This window comes from Xenopus laevis, chromosome 1L (genome assembly GCF_017654675.1).
Source record: "Xenopus laevis strain J_2021 chromosome 1L, Xenopus_laevis_v10.1, whole genome shotgun sequence".
Lineage (NCBI taxonomy): Eukaryota > Metazoa > Chordata > Amphibia > Anura > Pipidae > Xenopus > Xenopus laevis.
In genome coordinates, this window is record NC_054371.1 from 147,661,627 (window position 1) to 147,684,276 (window position 22,650).

Below are 22,650 nucleotides of genomic sequence, written 5' to 3' on the forward strand. Positions count from 1 at the left end.
CAGTCCCTGTACAGGCAATGTAAAAGTAAATATTGTTTCTGGGTTATTGGCGGTTTTTTATCAACCTCAGCTCATAATGATGAAAACTTTATTCCCTGGCTACTAGATCCCCTCTATGATTCACTCTTATTAGATGGTTATAACACATTTGCCTACCAACTTGAACTTAATGGCCTGTGTATGGGATTGTCCGATCGATTTACAAGAACTCTTTTATGTAACATAATCATTTGAATCCTTGGGTAGATAGGTTTGGAAAAAAATTGGTAACTTTGCCAAATGAAATGGATTTTATCCTGTATAACCTGCTTTATTCAAGGGTGAAGCTACAAAGTGCCCTTATATAAGCAAGAGAAGGTAATGAAGATAACTATAAATACATCTCCCAATATTCCCACCAGACAAATAAAGGACAGCACAATGGCAGAATGGTGGAATTCCTGACCGAGCACTATTTGCAAGAAGCATACAAATAGGTTAACTAACTCCTGATAAATAGTATGTGTGTGAATGTGATCTGAAACTTAGATTGTCTGTTGGGGCAAGCACTGATGTGAATGATGTATGATTTCTGTAAAGTGCTGTGGAATTTGTTGGTGCTATATGAATCAAAGTATGCTAATACTACTGGCCTATTAATTCTCAGCGTTACCTTATGTTATATTGGATGTTTGGCTAAGCAAATAGCACTGAAGAATAAAACCATCAGTCCATAGCCAAGAAAGGTGCCTATTTTTCGCTAGGCTACAGCTAGGCATAGGTCCTGATATTTGGAACAAATGTAATCCTCAGCAATATTTAAATTTACATTAAATAATAATCTTTAATTGTTTAGAGTTATTAAAGACTTATTTGTCTGTTGCTTTTGTATTCTCTGCAGTCATTACTAATTAAACATGCAACTGTCCAGTTAAGCTAGCCATACATTTAGGGGTTATTTATCAAGGTCTTAACTTATCTCAGTATTTCTAATATCCAACTTCGAGCAACTCCGAATTTTCGAATGGACCTTATTTATGAAGAAAAAAGCCTGAAAAAATAGGGTCGGGCAAAACTCTGGAGTTCGGAGTTTTCTGCAAAAACTAAGATTTTTTTCCGAGTTTTTTGCTCCGAATCCCTGAAATCATTGGATATCAGTATGGACATCAGCGCAGACACTGGGACCTTCCCCGTTGACTTATACAGGACCTTGAGAGCTTTTAGATGCCAGATTTTGAGTTTTTAGACCATCAGACTAATAAATCTCGAATAATTTGTTTTTTATTTTTTGCTTCAAAACTACTAATTATTTGTTTGTGTTATTAGCTTGATAAATAACCCCCTAAAAGATGGCTGTTTGGTGAGGTTACCAAATCAGCAGAACTTTCCCTGATATGCCCACCTTGAGATGGGTGGTATTGGGCTGATCCAAATGGTGTGGCCCTCAGATCAAGAACTACATCAACGAGCCAATGCAGTCCTCACCTGGCAAGAATTTAAAACTTGTCCCATTGAAAGCTGTTTGATTTTTGGGCAGATATTGGTTGGGTAGCCCTGTCAGAGTGCCCTATACATGGGCAGATAAGCTCCTGACTTGGACTTAAGGATACAAATTGGCAGCTAAAATCTGCTGTGCAGGGCCACCTTTATATCCTGCATACTTCACAATGACACTAGCTGAAAGTGAATGGACACAGTTCTGGACATTTCATCGAACAATATGTCACTGTGTTCATGGTTACCTCTTAATAAAAATACTTCTTTATTTGAAATAAAACCAGCAGTTACCTTTGGGCTGCATTATACAGACATATGATGTCAGCAAATGATTGTCATTTGTTGTTCATAAAGTGTCTCCTTTACTGGTGCAGTCCCAAAATCAATGTGGTTTGGAGCCTTGGTAATCACTTGGAATATCACTACTCTACTGGAAATCTCTAACCTAGACTATGTACAACTCAAGATGATTGAATGGAAAAATCACAGTGCCCCCTCCCCAGTGCAATAGCTTCACTAAGTAATGTCAGCAAACAGCAAGATGCAAGTACAGTAGAAAAGCTGCTTCCACCCCTCTCTGTCTGGTTATACCATAGGGCATCATAGTGTACCCCTTCATGTATTTTTCTATGTTCATTTTTTCTGATGCAAGCCACTCTCACTTAGTATGTGTATGTATCTATTTTTAAGTACAAAGAATGACAGATTCCAGAACTAACCTTCAGCCCTTCACCCATCCATTGCTCAACACTGTTATCAAAAGCACTTATCACCCTCCTGTGTCTGGAGGCCTCCCCTCACATACCACAGACCTTTCTTGGTCAAAGTGTTTTTTTTTAACTCCTAGACTTTGGGCGTATGGAGCCAGCGTATTTTTGCAGATTGAGAGAAGCAGATCCGCTCTGTGCTCCATCACCATTTATTTAAATTAGGTCCATCTCTGCGCACTCACACGCAATGACTACACAAAATTGGCTCAGATGAATGGAGCAGGGGCACAGAGCAGATCAACTTCTCGCAGCCAGCAAAAATATGGAGGCTGAGGGCAGTGTGCCCATAGTCTTACTTTAGATTATTCTTTAGAAATAAGCACTCTAAATTCTAACAGAACAATGGTATGTAACAGTGGTGACAACACATGAGCTGGGGCTCATTTACCGTATACACTTTGTGCAGTGCAGAATGATTCACACGGGGAACATTTTTGCCCTACACTGGTTGTATGTGCAAACATAATTGTGAATTTGTGAATTTTGATAAGCCCTGTGACGTCCACAAGAGGTTTTTTAAATACGGCATAATTGCATTTTGCAAAATATATGTCCATATTTTGTGTTCAAATTACTCCACAACTTTGATGGTGGAAAAATATTCACTAAATAGAGAATTTATATTTGCAAAAGTACGCTTTATTCCCACACAACAACCACACACACAGTAGCCACACTCATGCAAACACCCATCCCATTTGTGAGCAATTTGTGAATATTTCTCACTGCATCTCACAGCGGTTCATAAAAAAGGACAGGTGGATACATTAGTGCATTATTTCAGCATTTAGTGTAAACATGCACAAAACAACTATATGATATGCAAATATATAAATTACCCCCAAAGGTATCTAGACTCCCCCTTCCAAAATGACATGTCTTTTGTTGGAATAAATCTTTTTTTTTTCTTTGTGGGCAATTAGCTACACATAGGTAAATCATTGTGGGGACTGCCAAATGTCACCTGTAGTGCTGTTAAGGTTGCCACCATCTCTGTAGTGATGAATTGCAGTTTGTTGGAGATAGATGCATTCTGATAGATACGTCTGAACAGAGAAGAGAGGTTGTAGGACTTTTTCAGCCAATTTTGGTTAGGCCACCTTAGCCAAGAAAAAAGTTTCAGAAAACTGTATTATATTATAAGTATTGGACAGGCATCCAGACTAAGCACCCCCTGCAACCGCTCCAAGCAACTCCTGGAGCGCCATCGTTTTGGAGCTTCTAGCCTTGAACATTAGAAAGGTTATACTTATACTAGAGTTCTGCATTTAGAAGTCCACAGACATAATTCTATGAATAACCCTGGCCCTCCTATTTATGTTATGTTGAACCAACACATTGAAAAACTATTATAATTCCTGGTGAAAACTTTTGGCCTATAGCAGACATGGAGTTTGCTCCACCTATGAAGAAAAGGCCCATCCTTTCCACATCTGTCTCATGTGTGTAATGTCACTGCACACATGGGGCAGATATTGGTCAGAAGATTCAAAGATTAATGCTTCCTGGAATAAATCAGAAGCATTGCATTCATTCCTGATACTACACACTTGGGATAGGTGCGGGAGACAATGGCCTTTTCTCTGACACCATGTGTGTCATAGGCTTTACACATACAATCCAGAATTCATTATAAACTCTGGCACCTACATGTAGGTACATAGGTTTCTGTGTTATTTTAAGATGACCAAAGTTCATTGCAAAATATTTACAAAGTAGTTTATTCCGCCAATTATTACAGCTCAACAATATATTTGATCATTATTGCTTGAACAAGGACTAGATTATATTTTACTTTTTCTGCCTGCTTACAGACTAGAACAATACCAGAGTTGGACTGGCCAGAATACCAGAAAATGACCTAGTTGAGTCCAAGTTCAGGGAAATTCCCATTCCATGGACACTTTTATCATTTAGCACTATTTAAATTGAATCATTGTGAGAAAGGGCTCTGGATGTCAGGTTTTCTGGTGGGCCCTAGAAAGGCCCAGTTAAGCAGAGAATTATGCTCAGTACTATGATGTTTTGCTCATTTCTTCTTTTACTATGATGCTTTGCTCTTCTTCTTCATCATCATCTAAACTCTTAGTTGAAGAAGTAACAGGTGTAATGGAATCTACTCCAAGTCTTCAAGATGGCGTCCAAGATGGCGACCGCCTGCCTCACCACATGGCTCCTGCCGGGCACAGGTCTATGACCTCATCTCCTTCCCAGTCCAGGATTGGTCGTCGGCGACGGAATGGACGCCGGCGTCAAGACGTCAGCGTGGGGACGCTGGCGTCTGCGTCTGACGCAAGCGCGTCAAAATTTGGCGCCAACCCAGGGACTACTTAAACTCACTTCCCCTTCCAGTCCTTGCCCAACTATAGGTTCCTGCTACAGTGTTCCTGGGTGTTATTATCTATTTTGATTCTTGTGTACCGATTCCTGCCTGTTCTTCGATTTTGCTTGTCTTCTGCCTGGTCTGACCTTTTGCCTGTATTTTGACGATTCTTTGGATAAACCCTTTTGTACCTCGAACCTGGTCTGGTCTCCTCTTTGGTCTACACTATTACTGTGCCTTCGGGCCCGTTACAGTATAGTTGGGCCATGGACCCTTCGGAGGAGACTCCAGCTCCACCTGATGTCGGTGGTGCTATCCGCGGTTTGGCTTCCCGCATGCAGTCATACGAAGCCCAGCAGACACACTTCGGTCAGGCTCTTGAAGCTATCCTGGACAAGTTGTCGGCGTTGTCACCTGTGGCCCCGGTCCCTGTGGCCATTCCTGCAAGCCCACTTCAGCCTTCGGAACCTCGCATTCCTGCGCCTCCCCTCTACAGCGGCGATCCTGTTGCATGCAGAGGTTTCATCAACCAGTGCGAGATCCAGTTCGCCCTGCTGCCAGGTCAGTTTGTATCTGAACAAGCTAAAGTGGGGTACATGATTACTCGCCTACAGGGGAAGGCTTTGGAGTGGGCATCACCTTTGTGGGAGAAGAGGGATCCTTTGATTGACGATGCCAGTGCCTTCATCCGTGAACTTCGGGTTGTCTTTGATGCCCCTGGCCGAGCTACGGCATCCTCTGCTCGCCTGTTCCAGATCCAGCAAGGCACTCGCTCTGTTCCGGAGTACGCCATTGAGTTCCGCACCCTAGTGGCGGAGACCACCTGGAACAATGATGGGTACCATGCCGCCTTTTACAACGGCCTAGCCATGCGGATCAAAAACGATTTGGTCTCCCGGGAAATTCCTTCTCGGTGGGAGGATCTGGTGGCGTTGGCCATAAAGGTTGACACCCGACAGAGGGAATTTCAACTCGAGCTCGACAGAGAGCGTTCGAAGAAGTATCCCCGGTTCCAATCCACCCTGGCTCCTCGCTTTCAGAGACCCCTACTCTTCAATCCGGCTTCTGCTTTCCCCTCTCCTACTCCTGCGGCTTCTGCTTCCTCTGCTCCATCTACTGAGGAACCCATGCAGATCGGACGGGCTCGTCTTTACGAACAGGAGAAGCTACGGAGAAGGGCTGCCGGCCTATGCCTGTATTGTGGGGGCAAATCACACTTCGCCCATGAGTGTCCTGTGAAGCCGGGAAACGCCAGCACCTAGGTAGGTTTGGGGAGACCTATCTAGGTGGTGTTTGTCATTCTCCCCAACCCTCTATTCAACGCTTCCTTCTTCCGGCACAGATCCAATTCGGTTCCCAGAAGATCCCAGTGCAAGCTTTCCTGGACTCTGGTGCTGCTGGAAATTTCTTGGACAGAGTTTTTGCTGCTCGCTATGCGGTTCCTCTACAACCTTTGGCTTCTCCTCTGCGAGTCTTGGCTATTGATGACCGCCCTCTGTCTTCGGCCATTATTTCTCAAACCACCGTCGAACTTTCTCTTAGAGTGGGCACCATGCATCTGGAGAGATTGGCCTTTCTAATCATCGACTGCCCTTCAACTCCACTTGTTTTGGGGCTCCCCTGGTTGTGTACCCATAATCCAGTCATTGACTGGACCTCCGCTCAAGTCTCCCGCTGGAGCCCCTATTGCCAACAGAACTGTTTGCCTGCTGTGCCCCTTATCAAGGTTTCTTCTATTTCTCCCAAGTTAACCCTTCCGTCCATCTATCAAGATTTTGCTGACGTCTTCAATAAGGGCTCTGCAGAGATTCTTCCTCCTCATCGACCCTATGACTGTCCAGTCGAACTTCTTCCTGGTTCCATGCCTCCCCGGGGTCGCACCTATCCTCTTTCCCCCTCTGAGACGGCTGCCATGAAGACCTACATTCAGGAAAATCTCCAAAGAGGCTTCATCCGCCCTTCTTCCTCCCCTGCTGGTGCTGGATTTTTCTTTGTCGAAAAGAAGGACGGAGGTCTGCGACCATGCATCGACTATAGGGGGTTAAACAAAATCACCATTAAAAACCGTTACCCTCTCCCCCTAATCTCCGAACTCTTCGATCAGTTAAGAGGGGCCAAGATCTTCACCAAGCTGGATCTTCGGGGTGCCTATAACCTCATTAGAGTTCGTGAAGGGGACGAATGGAAGACCGCCTTCAATACCCGAGATGGGCATTATGAATATCTAGTCATGCCATTTGGACTATGTAACGCCCCCGCGGTCTTCCAAGAGTTCGTGAATGATATATTCAGAGACCTGTTGGGGCAAAGTGTTGTTGTCTATCTGGGTGACATTCTTGTCTTTTCCAAAAATCTCCACGAGCATCGCTCCCAAGTGAAGGAAGTTCTTCTTCATCTAAGAAAGAATAATCTCTTCGCTAAATTGGAAAAGTGTTCGTTTGAAGTGTCCTCCATCCCTTTTCTTGGGTACATCATCTCCCAGCAGGGTTTCAAGATGGATCCAGCCAAGGTTTCAGCAATTCTTGATTGGCCCCTCCCCACAAGTGTCAAGGCTATCCAGAGATTTATTGGCTTTGCCAACTATTACAGACAATTTATTAAAGGTTTCTCTTCCAAAATCTCTCCTATCCTGGCCCTCATCCGCAAAGGGGGTAAGCCACAACACTGGCCTCCTCCAGCCCTGGAAGCCTTTGAATCCCTGAAAACTGCCTTTTCTTCTGCACCTATTCTCAGACACCCTGATCTTCTTCTTCCCTTCTTCCTCGAAGTCGACGCCTCAGATGTGGGAGCTGGAGCTGTCTTGTCACAGAGATCTTCCTTGGATGGGAAATTGCATCCCTGTGCATTCTTCTCTAAGAAGTTTTCCTCCTCCGAGCAGAACTACGATGTGGGGAATCGTGAGTTATTGGCAGTGAAACTCGCCCTGGAGGAGTGGAGACATTTACTGGAAGGATCCTCCATTCCCGTGACCATATTTACAGACCATAAGAACCTCGAATTTATCCAGTCCCTCAAACGTTTGAATCCTCGACAAGCCAGATGGTCACTATTCTTCTCCCGTTTTAACTTCGTCATCACCTTTCGTCCTGGCTCTAGAAATAGAAAGGCTGATGCTTTGTCTAGAAGTTTTATCCCTGAAGTTCCCTGTTCCGAAGATCCTGAACCCATTGTGCCTTCCTCCAAGATCGTAGCTGCCCTATTTCCCTCCTTGGCCTCGCAAATCCTTTCCGCTCAAGCTTCTGCTCCGGACAATATTCCTCTAGGGGTTGCCTTTGTTCCTCCTGATTGTCGCCAGTCTATTCTATCCCAGGCTCACAGTTCTAAACAGGCTGGTCATCCCGGAGTAGAGAAGACTACCGAACTCCTTTCTCGCCTGGTGTGGTGGCCATCCATGAAGAAAGACGTCAAAGACTTTGTTTCTTCTTGTACCATCTGTGCCATTTCCAAGTCTGGACATTCTCCCCCTAAAGGACTCCTTCTTCCATTACCTATTCCATCTCGTCCTTGGACTCATCTTGCCATGGATTTTATTGTGGAACTGCCTGTCTCCTCCGGTCACACTGTCATCTGGGTTGTCGTTGACAGGTTTAGCAAGATGGCTCATTTCATTCCCCTCCACAAACTTCCCTCTGCTCCTGAACTTTCCAAGCTTTTCATCCATCATATTTTTCGTCTCCATGGGTTTCCTGCCGAGATCGTCTCTGACCGTGGCTCACAATTCGTCTCTAGGTTTTGGAGATCCTTATGCAAAGCTCTCAACATTTCTTTACAATTTTCTTCTGCCTATCACCCGCAATCCAATGGAGCTGCTGAGAGAGTGAACCAGGCGTTGGAACAATTTCTTCGCTGCCATGTTTCCCTGTGCCAAGACGATTGGTCGGATCTCCTTCCCTGGGCTGAGTTCGCCCATAACAACGCCTTGCATTCTTCATCACATCAGTCCCCTTTCTTCTGTGTCTACGGTCAGAATCCATTGGCGTTTCCCCAGGATCTTCTCCTCACCAATGTTCCTGCCGCCAACGACCAGGCTGCCCACATGATGGCGATTTGGGCTGCTGTTGCCTCTAATCTACAGAAGAGCTCTCTGATCCAAAAGAGGTTTGCCGACAAGAAGAGGATTCCTGCCCCGCCCTATGCTCCTGGTGATAAGGTCTGGCTTTCCACCCGTAACATCCGCCTGAAGATTCCTACCCCAAAGCTTGGTCCCAGATTCATCGGTCCCTATCCTGTCATTGAAATCATCAATCCGGTGGCGGTTCGTCTTCAACTCCCCCCAGAGATGCGGATCCCGAATGTCTTCCATGTCTCTCTCCTTAAGCCTGCTGTGTCTCTTTCTTCTTCTTCTTCTCCCCCAGCTCCAGTCCTGGTTGACAATCACCAGGAATTCGAAGTGAAGAGGATTTTGGACTCTCGTCTTTCCAGGGGCACTCTTCAATATCTCATCGAGTGGAAAGGGTTCGGTCCCGAAGAGTGCTCCTGGGTCAGGAGCTCAGATGTCCATGCGCCCATCTTGGTTCGTAGATTCCATAAATTATTCCCTCTCTCCCCTAGATTCGGTGGTCCTGAGGCCCCCCTAAGGAGGGGGGTACTGTAATGGAATCTACTCCAAGTCTTCAAGATGGCGTCCAAGATGGCGACCGCCTGCCTCACCACATGGCTCCTGCCGGGCACAGGTCTATGACCTCATCTCCTTCCCAGTCCAGGATTGGTCGTCGGCGACGGAATGGACGCCGGCGTCAAAATCGGGCGCCGGCGTCAAGACGTCAGCGTGGGGACGCTGGCGTCTGCGTCTGACGCAAGCACGTCAAAATTTGGCGCCAACCCAGGGACTACTTAAACTCACTTCCCCTTCCAGTCCTTGCCCAACTATAGGTTCCTGCTACAGTGTTCCTGGGTGTTATTATCTATTTTGATTCTTGTGTACCGATTCCTGCCTGTTCTTCGATTTTGCTTGTCTTCTGCCTGGTCTGACCTTTTGCCTGTATTTTGACGATTCTTTGGATAAACCCTTTTGTACCTCGAACCTGGTCTGGTCTCCTCTTTGGTCTACACTATTACTGTGCCTTCGGGCCCGTTACAACAGGTAACAAACATCACAAGCATCAGTTTCTCATGCAGTCATGAATAATATGTAAAGGCTGTGTTTTGCAATGCATTATTTATAGTTCCCGGGAAGAGAAAAAGGGACAGCATAGATCCCACACTATCCCACATGATCCCACACTATCAGCCACAATACAGTGTATTCTTTTGCCACAGATGGCAGCCAGGAAAGTTAAACAACTCACTGTCAATAAAGGGACTTACATTCTTATTCTAATATATCTTACATTCATTGTAAATAAATTCTTAAATGTATTCAGCTTAAAAAGAAGCATTTTTATTTTGTTCTCTCTGTATGCCAGAGGAGATTCAACTTGTGTAGACACACAAAGGCAAACTAAGATTTGTTAAAGAATAAAACTTAGCTGTAGGGAGCATCAGACGTAGGAATTTACAAAAGAACCGATGTGTGTTTCTTTCTGAGGCACTTCTTCTTGCTGGGACCCTTTCTTTCTGTTGATATATATAGGGACAGTGGTGGAAAACTAGATAATACAGAACTGCTGCTTGGTTCTCTCTCAACATCTTTCCATCCCAAAAACATATATCACCTGCCCAAATAGAGCTCAGAACTTCTTTATGGTTATGAACATGCAAGACGAGATAATGGAAACAGATGTCAAATATACTGTAATAACTTAAGGGAATTGTTATAAATATTATGGATGTTCAGCTTCTCATACAAAAAAAGCATCAGATTGTAATGTTCAATACATGAAGGCAGCAGGGGCAAAAACTCTGTGACTGCACTTAAGGGGTGATATGATAACTATGTATAAATATATAAGGGGATCATATAATAATCTCTCTAATGCTTTATTTACCAGTAGGTCTTTCCAGCTGACACAAGGTCATCCATTCCGAGTAGAAGAAAGGAGGTTCTGTCTAAATATTCAGAAGGGTGAGAGCTGTGAAGATGTGGAATTCTTTCCCTGAATCGGTGGTGCAGGCTGATATGTTAGATAACTTTATGAAGGGGTTGGATGTCTTTTTAGCAAAGAGGGAGTAAAGGGTTATGAAAGATTGCTTAGCATTTTTTTCCCCCTCTGAGGCAAAATGGAGAGGCTTCAATAGGGTTTTTTTTTTGCCTTCTGCTGGATCAACTAGCAGTTAGGCCTTTTAGAGACTTAAAAGGTTGAACTTGATGGGCTTGTGTCTTTTTTCAACCTAACTTACTATGTTCATATGTTAACAGTTGGTAACTCACGAAACTTAGTTGGGGTCCAGGAGCTCACACCCAAGACCTTCCGCTTGGGGGAGGTTTTAGACACTTTATCTTTATACACAGGCTGGCACAAAAATGGACCATCTCACAAGAATTAATGCAAAGATGATGATATGATTTTTTCTTTAAATAAATTCATTTTTTTATACTGTATCAATTCTTGTGAGATTGTCCTTTTTTGTATGAAGATGATCTCTAATTATGTCAGTCTGAAACCTGAAAACCTAAATATGATGAGAAGTGTAATAATAGTTTTTTTTAAGGCTAGGGCCTGACGTTGTGGGTCTTGGCCTGTGGAGACAGTAATGAGAAAAAGGCCAGCGTGGCAGTACCCATATAGGAACATTACCAGTATTATGGCAATTGTTGTCTTTAAAGAATCTGAAAAAACCAAAACAAAAAAACAAAACAAGGGATGAGGGAAATTACGCTTACAACATTTTATTTTTATGAACATTAAACACTATCAAGCACCAGTAGAGAGCTACTTTTGATTTGAAGGGGTTTGTACTGATGGGCGAATATGACCCGCTTTTCGCTATTAAAAAAGGAATGATGCTTTATTGGTAACTTTTGGTACAAAAACGGACTTTATTATCGATATGGATGAAAGCCAAGGATCTCTTTATAACTTTATAACAGTCTACACACACAAGAGCTACTTATATCCTGAATCATCCTTGAAATCCTGATCAGAATATCATTTCAAAAAATAAAAGAATACAATATTTAATGCAAAATTACATCGCATTTCATTGTATTGGGAAATAGATTGGACACCTTAATTAAAGGTTTTTGATAACTAATATTTTTCTGACATGAAATTGCATGTTTCTCTTTTTCTACTCTCTTTTACAAAATAAGGGGGGCGAATTGAGTTTTCCTGTGGACAGGAGGCAAATAAAAAGTGTCTCCTGTGGCGAATAAGCAAATGTGAGCAAGACACCATATCATTCAGAAATAATGAAAGCATTACCACTTACAGTCAGAGCTAATTGCCACTCACCATCGGCTATTACTGGATTTCCTTTTAAGCTTCGGTAACATTTTATGTTGATATATTTATCTATCATAGGACTTTAATTATGTTGCCTAAGTAGACTACTAAAATAAATTTGCAATAAAGCTCACAAGGAAAACATAAGCAGAGCCCTGTTCTTAGTTTAAATTCAAGTGTATATAGCACGCAAGAAATATCTTTTAAGGAAGCCACTGTTATGAGGCTAATAAAAGCCATAGTCAGTTGTGGTTGTGATGTACATAAGTGGTATTTTGTGAGTGGATCTTACGTTTATTTTCTCCTGTTAATTTTATTGTATTTTGGGACTTTCCATTAACAAAGAATAAAAACATTATTTGAAAGTCACGGGTAATGTGCAAAGTGCAGAATTATAAGTGAAATGTATTACAGTGTATTACATTATTGTGTGTGCGTGTATGCATATACACCGGGAAAGCATGACAATCATAATGTTATATGTTAAACACTCACTTTCATCTGATTCATTATGAATTCTGAAGTTTGATTATATATTTTTCACAGGGACTAAGTTTTGCCCACAATTTGGGGCAGATGTATCAAGGGTCGAATTTTGAGGGTTAATTAACCCTCGATATTCGACTGCCGAATTAAAATCCTTCGACTTCGAATATCGAAATCGAAGGATTTTGCACAATTCCTTCGATCGAACGATCGAAGGAATAATTGTTCGATCGAACGATTAAATCCTTCGAATCGAGCGATTCGAAGGATTTTAATCCATCGATCGAAGGATTTTCCTTTGATCAGAAAAACCTTGGAAAGCCTATGGGGACCTTCCCCATAGGCTAACATTGGCCTCGGTAGGTTTTAGGTGGCGAAGTAGGGGGTTGAAGAAATTTTTAAAAAGACAGTACTTAGATTATCGAATGGTCGAATATTCGAACGATTTTTAGTTTGAATCGTTCGATTCGAAGTCGAAGGTCGTAGTCGAAGGTCGAACTAGCCAATTCGATGGTCGAAGTAGCAAAAAAAACCATTCGAAAATCGATTTTTTTTTTTACTCTGTTTTCCTCTATTCCTTCACTCGAGCTTAGTGAATGGGCCCCTTTGTGTCCTAATGCTGCACAGCAGAAAAAAAACACCCATTGAAATCAACTCGTTCCACAAATATTACTGCAGTTACATTTCCGGCATAGCTTAAAGGGAAACAAAAGAAAAAGTTGGCACAAAAAATGCAATTTACTTATTAAAGGAGAAGGAAAGTCTTCTTCCACTTGGGGGTGCCAAATGTTAGGCCAAGTGATTGTATATACTTACCTGAAACCCCGGGCCGGTGCTCCTATCAGTAGAAAACTTCACCGGCCTGGGGTTCTTCCAGCAAGCACCACGGAGTGATCCTCTTCCAAGCTCCTTCTTGCTTCAGATTTCCCAGGGGAGACGCATGCGCAGTTGATGAAATAGCTGACTTTTTAGTTAAAGTTTGGCTTTTCAATCTAATGCACATGTGCAGCCGTGAGAAGCAAGAAGAAGCCGGAAGAGGATCGCTCCGTGGTGCTCGCTGGAATAACCCCGGGCCTGTGGATCCCAGCGAGTCAAGATTAGACGCAGCTTGGCAAAACGTGCGCATCATCATGATGCCAGCACGTCAAAATGTGCAGCGTCAGCGTCCAACGTCAGCACGTGACGCATGACGTCATCACGCTCCTGGGTGTGATTTCCTGATTATTATTTTTTATTCCTGTGTTTGACTTCGGCCTGTTATATTGACTAAGAAACCTTGCTGCCTGTATTGATATTTTGTCTGGACTTGGCTATTCTTCTTCTTCAACCCTTCGGATACCGCAAACTGTGTTGGACTGATTGCTTCCTCCTTGGTCCGCAACTCCTAGCGGAGCCTTCAGACCCTGACATGTATATTACCACAATGAATTTTAAATGAAACAACTCAGATGCAGTTGAACTGCAGACTTTCAGCTTTAATTCAGTTGGTTGAACAAAAAGATTGCATAAAAATGTGAGGAACTAAAGCTTTTCTTTAACACAATCACTTCATTTCAGGGCTCAAAAGTAATTAGACAAATAAGAAAACTGAAAATGAAATGTTCTAATACTTGGTTGAAAACCCTTTTCTGGCAATGACAGCCTGAAGTCTTGAACTCATGGACATCACCAGATTCTGGGTTTCCTCCTTTTTAATGCTCTGCCAGGCCTTTACTGCAGCGGCTTTCAGTTGATGTTTATTTGTGGGCCCTTTCTGTCCAAGTTTAGTCTTCAACAAGTGAAATGCAGCTCAATTGGGTTCAGATCAGGTGACTGACTTGGCCATTCGAGAATATTCCACTTCTTTGCTTTAATAAACTCCTGGGTTGCTTTGGCTGTATGTTTTGGGTCACTATGAAACGCCTGCCAATTATGTTGACTGCATTTAGCTGGATTTGAGCAGACAGTGTCTCTGAACACCTCCGAATTCATTCGGCTGCTTCTGTCCTGTGTCACATCATGGATAAACACTAGTGTCCCAGTTCTGGCAGCCATGCTTTATAGAGATGTGGTATGCTTTGGATCATGAGCTGTTCCACGCCTTCTCCATACTTTTTCTTGCCATCATTCTGGTAGAGTTTGATCTTGATCTTTCATCTGTCCAAAGAATGTTTTTCCCAGAACTGTGCTGGCTTTTTTAGATTTTTTTTTAGCAAAGTTTAATCTAGCCTTTCTATTCTTGATGCTTATGATTGACTTGCACCTTGCAGTGCACCCTCTGTATTTACTTTCATACAGTCTTCTCTTTATGGTAGACTTGGATATTGATACACCTATCTCCTGGAGAGTGTTGTTCACTTGTTTGGCTGTTGTGAAGCGGTTTATCTTCACCATGGAAATGATTCTGTGATCATCCACCGCTGTTGTCTTCCGTGGACGTCCAGGTCTTTTTGCGTTGCTGAATTCACCAGTGCTTTCTTTTATGAAAAGTCTGTCTCCCATAGACTCCATTTTATTCAAATAATCCAAATTTTTAAAAATCATTTCCTTTTTCTCTGTAATAATAAAACAGCACATTGTACTTGATCCAAACTAAGATATAATTAATCCTTATTGGAAGCAAAACCAGCCTATTGGGTTTATTTAATGTTTACAATATTTTCTAGTAGACTTAAGGTATGAAGAGCCAAATTACGGAAAGATCTGTTATCCAGAAAACCCCAGGTCCCGAGCATTCTTTATAACAAGTCCTATACCTGTATATATATGCCCCCAATACTGTTATTTTTAAGATCCATGTCACAGGAGGTGTTTTCTTCACTACACCAATAGAGAAAACACAGATCCACTTGGCCTCAATGCATAGAGGAGGCAGATTTCTGTGCAAAAAGTGCATTCTTTTGCATTTCTGTGCCAAAATACCATATGTGCAGTAATTTCAGGGCAGAATATAATGGATTGGCTTTTTCCTCTCTCGGAGTAGAGAAAAGGGAATGTTGTGACATGGCCCTAATAATTCTCAATAACATTTAATTTTAATGCTTATGTTCCTTTAAGGGAAAATAAATATGAGACAAGCTGCTTATTTGCAGGTAATAATTGCCATCATAGAAAAAAATTCAAAATATCTTTATTTAACAAGTCTCCTTGAGTACTCTCGTAGCACTAGTTATGACATTAGCCACCTATAGGGCTATTTTCTATAAGGAGAGCAAAGCTGATTTGGCAGATCTCTTCTGTTAATTCCCTCAGCTGTCAATAGGAATAAGGCCTTTAATCTGATGAAGTTTGTTTGTGATAGAAAACCTGCTTCCTGTTGAGTTTAGATTAGTAAAAGGGCAAGTATAAAGCAACTAAACACACCGTTATTGATCATGTCATCTGCCAGGCAGCTTGGGAGTTTAATTTTGCCTGTGTAGTGCACAAGATATTTTCCAGTATGCCATCAAATAATTTTCTCATTTCTAAAGGAGGACTTAGAATGATCTATTTCCCAAAATATTGTAGTAATAAACCAATGATTTTTCACAGCTAGTAGTTTTCAAAAGTGGTAATTGCTGTTGTCAGGTGTTTGTTTCGTCAAAAGTGTTAGATTTCCAGTTACATTAACCAACTTCTGCTAAATGTGAGTTTTTTTGTGTTACTGTCGCATTCATCTTCTTTTGTTTCAATCCTCATCAGGCACGTTGGACGTGTTGATTCGGCAAAGAGGGATAATTTACAACCATGATGGCAGTTATGGTTGCACAAAAATAGACACAAATAGTATGCATGCATTGACACCATTCATTAAGGATACATGCATTCAACAACTGTCCTTGCACTCAGGGACAAACTACAGAGCAAGCAGACCCTGTGGCTGCAAGGAGCCCCTGAAGATATGGGGGCCCAATGAGGCCCTAATTGATAAAAATTTTAATACTGTGGGTCCCAGTAACTCTATATGCCACTGCTTGCACTACCCTGATGGTAGGAGTAAGTCCCGGGGTTCAATAAACACAAAATACTTGCACCTAAAGAATCGTGAACTCCTGAGAGTTTTTAGTGCAATTAGTTCTGATTCATCAAACCATGAATGCACAGTCAGACACATTTCGATGCATTACACACAACTGAGTTAGGTTCAACTCCTCCTTGTAGTTGCAAATGTTTTGTCTGCTGCATAATTTATTTTCTGCATAGTGAGTTGCTATATTGTCTGCGGAAAATCCCAACATCTGCTATTTTTTTGGAAGAATTTCAGAGTTTTCTGTCTGTAACAAGAAAGCAGATACTCAGTACATTGCCAGCAAATACCTCAAATCTCCTTTAAACTCTCCTAAGGCCACCAAGCCTCCCATATCTCCTGAAAATTGTATGTAGATCAGCGCCTATGGCAACAGAAAAATCAGAAACCAAAAATTGTGCAGCAAGTTTAGATATTGTAAAAGCCGGAACTAGGGGTAGGCAGAGTAGGCACGAGCCTAGGGCGCAAAGCTGGGGGGGCGCCAGGCACGTACCTGCTCTGTCGCCTACCCCGTGTCCGTCCCGTCTCTCCCAGACTGCCTAGTGTAACTTTAACGAAAATGCGCCTCTGCGCATGAGCAAACACCATTTCGCGCATGGGCGAACACCATTCCGCGCATGGGCTGGAGCGTAATTTCACTCCAGCGCATGCACAAAATGGTTGCCTAGGGAGCCTGGCTTGGCCAGGTTTTTATTTTCTAACTTGGAAGTGACTGTTTGAATCCAATTGCTGATTGGTTGCCACGGGCAACATCCAGACCCGGATTTGTGGCAAGGCCACCAAGGCCCAGGCCTAGGACGGCAGGATTTTAGGGGGCAGCATGCTGCCCAACCACACCCTCATTGGTTCAGAAACACTGGGAATGCAAAGAAGATAAAATCATTTTTTAAATATCCCATGCACCAATCCCTTTTGCAATGAAAATTTGGTCAAATAAAGGGGAAGGGACGGGTGACGATCAACAGCAGACTTAGGGGTGTCTGATATGTAAAACCAGCCCTAACAACATCTCTGGAGGTCTCTGGAGATAATGTTAGTAAACATTCCCCCAGGACCTTTATTTATCTTTACATGTTCTAGTCTCGTTAGACTTTCCCCTTGCATGAACCATGCATAATTTGTTGAAGTAATAGAATTGGGACTATTAAGAAGGAAACCGTCATTACTTGGTTCCTCATTTATTTAGACAAATGAAATATAACAGGTCAGAATCTCTGCTTTATCTCTGTTCTCATCAATCAACTGCCCCCCTGCCAACAATGGTCCCACCCCATCCTGCTTCATTTTTATACTATTTACATTTTTTTTTAAAAAAAATGGTTCATTTTACTGCTTGCTGAAAGGTCCTTTTGCATATCGATTTTAGCTTGTCTGATTGCTTTTTTGCATGATTTATTGGCCTCCTTATACCTGACAAATGTTTCAGCTGTCCCAGCTAACTTTAAGCCTTAAAATCATGTTGTTTCCTACCAACCTTGACACCAACAATTTTGCCAAACCCCAAAGGTATTGCTTTGCCACGATGTTCCTTGCTTACAAGGGGAATATTCTGACATGTATATTTATTAAGCAGCATTTTTCTTCTGTGTTTGACCCTGTGAAAAGCCTTTCCAAGTTAATATGTTGCAGAGATGCCCTTATTATGGCAAAGTTTGCACGTCTAAAGTTTAGTGGTTTAGTGTTATGCGGCCTGCATAATGAGTACTACCTGCATAAGCTACTGAAAGTAAAGGATCTAACTTTCCAATCTGCTTGTGAGACTCCCTTGGCTATGGAATTAACCAAATATGACTGTCAGCAATAAATATTACATTAAACGAATTGTTTAGTGTAAAAATAAAAACTGGGTAAATAGATAGGCTGTGCTAAATAAAAAATGTTTCTAATATAGTTAGTTAGCCAAAAATGTAATGTATAAAGGCTGGAGTGATTTGATGTATAAGAGAACACTACTTCCAGCTTTTCAGCTCTCTTGGTTTACACTGACTGGTTACCCTGGCTACCAGGCAGTAACCAATCAGAGACTTGGGGGGGGGCACATGGGTCATATCTGTTGCTTTTGAATCTGAGCTGAATGCTGAGGATCAATTGCAAACTCACTGAACAGATATGTACCATGTGGCCCCCCTTCGAGTCGCTGACTAACTTATAGAGTTATAGAGCTGAAAAGCTGAAAAGTTGGATTCTGGCTGTTTTATTAGACATCTGTTCACTCCAGTCTTTATATATTAAATTTTTGGCTAACTAACTATATTAGAAACATTTTTTATTTGCATAGCTTATCTATTTACACAGTTTTTATTTTCACACTGAACAATTCCTTTAAATAATTACAAAACCTAATGCCTCTGCATGGAACATATAAGACAGAGGGTAAAAAGTATTTTCGGTCACAGATAATATCTGTTGAGAAGATGCATCAGTAAAAAAACTGTAATCTGAAGCCTGTGAGAATTGTGGGAAAATAGATCACCTTTGCAGGAGTAAAATGCATATATCCAGGGTGCAATACGTAATTAATTGGAAAACCCATGAAAGTCATAGTACTACACATGTGGCAGATTTAAGTGTATCTATTAAGTGGGTAATTAATAGGTATCCTGTAAACATGTTGCTGGATAGAGATGCACCTGCATCTCTCTTTACAAGAACTTATAGAGGAGAGAAGATTCCAGTGATCCGAGATCCTAATACTGCTATGGGACGTGTTATCCAGAATGCTTTGGACCTGGACCTGGTTTTCTAGATAATGGATCTTTCTGTAATTTGGATCTTCATACCTTAAATCTACTAGAAAATCATGGAAACATTGAATAAACCCATACCTTATGCTACTTAATCTTGCCTGATACCACTTAGCAAATGGCATGGTACAGAAAAGAAAGGAACCTGGAACTGTAGAATCTACATTCCTGACTCACTGTAGATTCTATTGTGTGGCATTTAAAGGGTTAAGGTAGTTGGCGTTTGACAAAAACCCTTTTCTCTTTCCTGCTTTACAATGTAACAAATACAAAATGGCATGCTGCTTCTAGATATTAAGCTTGTAAATAGAGTTTTCTTTTCAAAAGCCTATAACTGTTTTCTTCTACATTAATTTGTAAAGTGATGTGTAAATTGTTTGCAATGTATAAATAATATCCTTAGATAGTAGATGGATTGAATTTTATGCAAAGTATTTTTGAAAAACAGAAAAAAATGTTGTTTGCAGAGCTGCAGCTGCTTAAACAACCTTTTACGTGCAAAATAATGTTGATTGGAACATGAATATTTTAAAAGGAATGCATTGACTGTGGAAAGAAGAAAGGATGTCAGAAAATGTACACAATGTATGCACAGTCAATAAGGTTTCACAAGGGACCAGTACAAGAGCAAAGAATGATAAGCCTGACTCACAGGGAGAAAGTCAAATCCTAACAAGAAGTTAAGTTGTCCCACAGTTCTTAAGCTGTTGTAAGAAATGATCCCCTTTCTCTTTATTTACAAGAATGCATAAGAAAGAAGCTTAAAGGATGATACTAGAATTATTTTAATTATTTGCCTGTATGGATTAGTCAGAGCCTGCTAGCTTCAAATTATATTTTGTACTCAGTTGACTGCAAGGTATGCATAAAACGAAAACCCCGTCTAAAGGCCGCAGCAAATCCTTCTTACATGGCTCTTGGTACTTATTGATAGCAGCTAATTTATTTACATCAGGTACGTGTTAGCTCACAGTATGTGTTGACCCTCAGAACCAGAAATTGACTTAGTTGTACCTTACGTGTTCAGTGATAAAAACAATATATCAACTCTAAAGCCAAAGGCAGACTAGGAGAGCTAGCTGTGATATTGATATTGATATTGTGCAAAACACATTTCTTTGTTTTAATATAATGTATAATCTTACTTGTTCATCTTTTTACAGGAATTTAGTTTGGTCTTACCTTTCCTTATTTGATACTCATGGCAGGCCAGGCAGATAGCTGAATAAAGTAATTAATATAGTGGACAAAATACCCCGAATGATCAGTTTCTAGCTGTTGCAGTTTTGTGCCGGTTTTCATTGGTACTCTCTCAAATTAGGGCAAATACTGGAAAAGTGGCACACACTTTAGGGTTTATATTTACTATAATTCATACATACAACTGACAGCATTTAGAATCTGTGAGGTTTTAAAGTAGCTGTAGCTGTTCTCTGTGTGGGATCATAGTCATGTCTAATTTTCATTGGGGGACACTTTAACATGAACTTAACTAAACTGGAAGAGGTGCTGACTTAAGCTTTAGTTTATCCATTTTTTTCTTCAATGGCATAACTAGCCATAGGTGGACCTGGCTCCCACCCCATGGAATCAAACAAGCTGAAAAATTTCCCTCTGCCCTACCGCCCACAATATAACTTATCCTGCCTCCAGCAGACTTCAAGGAAGTTCTGGCACAGTAGCGATCACACCTCCCACACCCCTGGTAGTTACACCACTACCTTATTTTAGACTTCAACTTATATTGTATTGAGTTTTATTTTTCTGGTAACCCCTTTGCCAGTTGTGTTCAATGCATTTGATTTTCCTTTGCTTCACCAACAATAGATTGTAAATGTGTCATGCACTAGCATTGGTTGGATCACACAAGATTGCCTTAATCTGCAGGTCCTCATCATAAACAGCAAAGGTTGTACTTCTTGCAAAAAAATCTTGTACAGAACCTCATTAGTGAGTCCAAAAATATATAAGGTAGTTCACTTGGATTTTGCTGAAACTGACTGTAGTTTATAAATGTGACTGTGATGGGAAGGAAGATTAATATCTGTAAAGCGCTGGTAGATAAGTTAGTGCTGTATAAAATACAGAAATTATTCCAATAGCAAAAAAACAAACCATGAAGCATTTAAAATGTCTGTGTCCAACAGTCAATGGCTACACAATAAAAATATGTGATAAAGAGCTTTTAAAACAAATGTGCACAAATACATAATGTTGATGGGTTTAAAAGTACAATGTACATTGGTACACAAAGGATATTTCATCCATTTACTGGCTTAGCGAAACCATTTCCTGTGATGGAATAATGATTGATATGAATAATAGGAAAAGTAATGACAATATCTGCAGAGCAGACACTTATTTCAAAGAAAATGGATGTGGATTGGAAAGTTTCGCACCTTTACAAATATTGCTAATGTGTCTAGCAAGATTGAAAGGCAACATATTTACATGACAAGGACATGACTCTTTCAGTTAAGTTGTCCATCTTATTTGTTTAGAAAGTGGAATCACAAAGAGATGGATAAACATTCAATGAATAGGGTATGAAAGAGTGTGACAATCCTTGTGTGGGTCAGTGTCCAACTGCAAATAGCTTTCTGCCACCAGATGAGGGAAAAGTTAACAGGATGACTGGACGTTTCATCTAAGGGGCAACGGATTATCAGGCAGGGGCAGAAAATGGCAGTTGAGGGCCAAATTGCAGGAATAATTTGAGCTTCTGTTTGACAGGAAAGATCAGTGAGAATCCTTAGTGCTTTGTATTACCCTAGTCCCACATTCAGTAGATCTGTTAACACTTTTTATTTATACAAACTTGTTTTTAGCTGGAAAAGCAATTACTTAAGCCAGCCATACAAGCCGAGATATCCTCATAAGCAGGCAATGACCAATTGTATGCTAGAAAGGAACAATGGTTGGATCATCAAATGAAAGACTGCTATCTTGAAAACATTCAGTGAATAAATTGGTTGTTAGCAGTATAATTTCTGAATTGGTGATCATTGTCTGGAAAGATCATACTATTGTTATCTCTGGACTGGCAGTACAAATGCAGATATTGTTGTATGAACAAAGAGACAAGACCAAAATGTTCAAACCTGTCTGATTGCAGAAACAACTGACAGCTATAGCAAGATAATACCTGCCCAGATCATTTTCTCAACATACACACACACAAACAGATTATACTTTTAAACCTTAAACCAAGTGGCTGTCTGTGGGTCCTGCAGTATAAAGTCCTAAATCTGCGCATATTTCCAGTATTCAGTGCATGTGAAACCAAATATCAAGGTTGAAATCATGGTCATGCATACAGTTCAGTGTGTAAGCAAGATTATTATAATTGATATAGTGCCATCATCTTCTGAAGTGTATTCTTAAGGAAATACAAACACAAGACTTTGCACTTACAAACAGAAAGTTTTCATTAGAGTATCGACTTAGTGACAGTTTTAAATTGCTAGGAGGGGCCTGTACAAGAGAACTAATAAATATTTTTTTCTGAATAAAGAATTTTATGGGGAAAACCCAGCGCAAC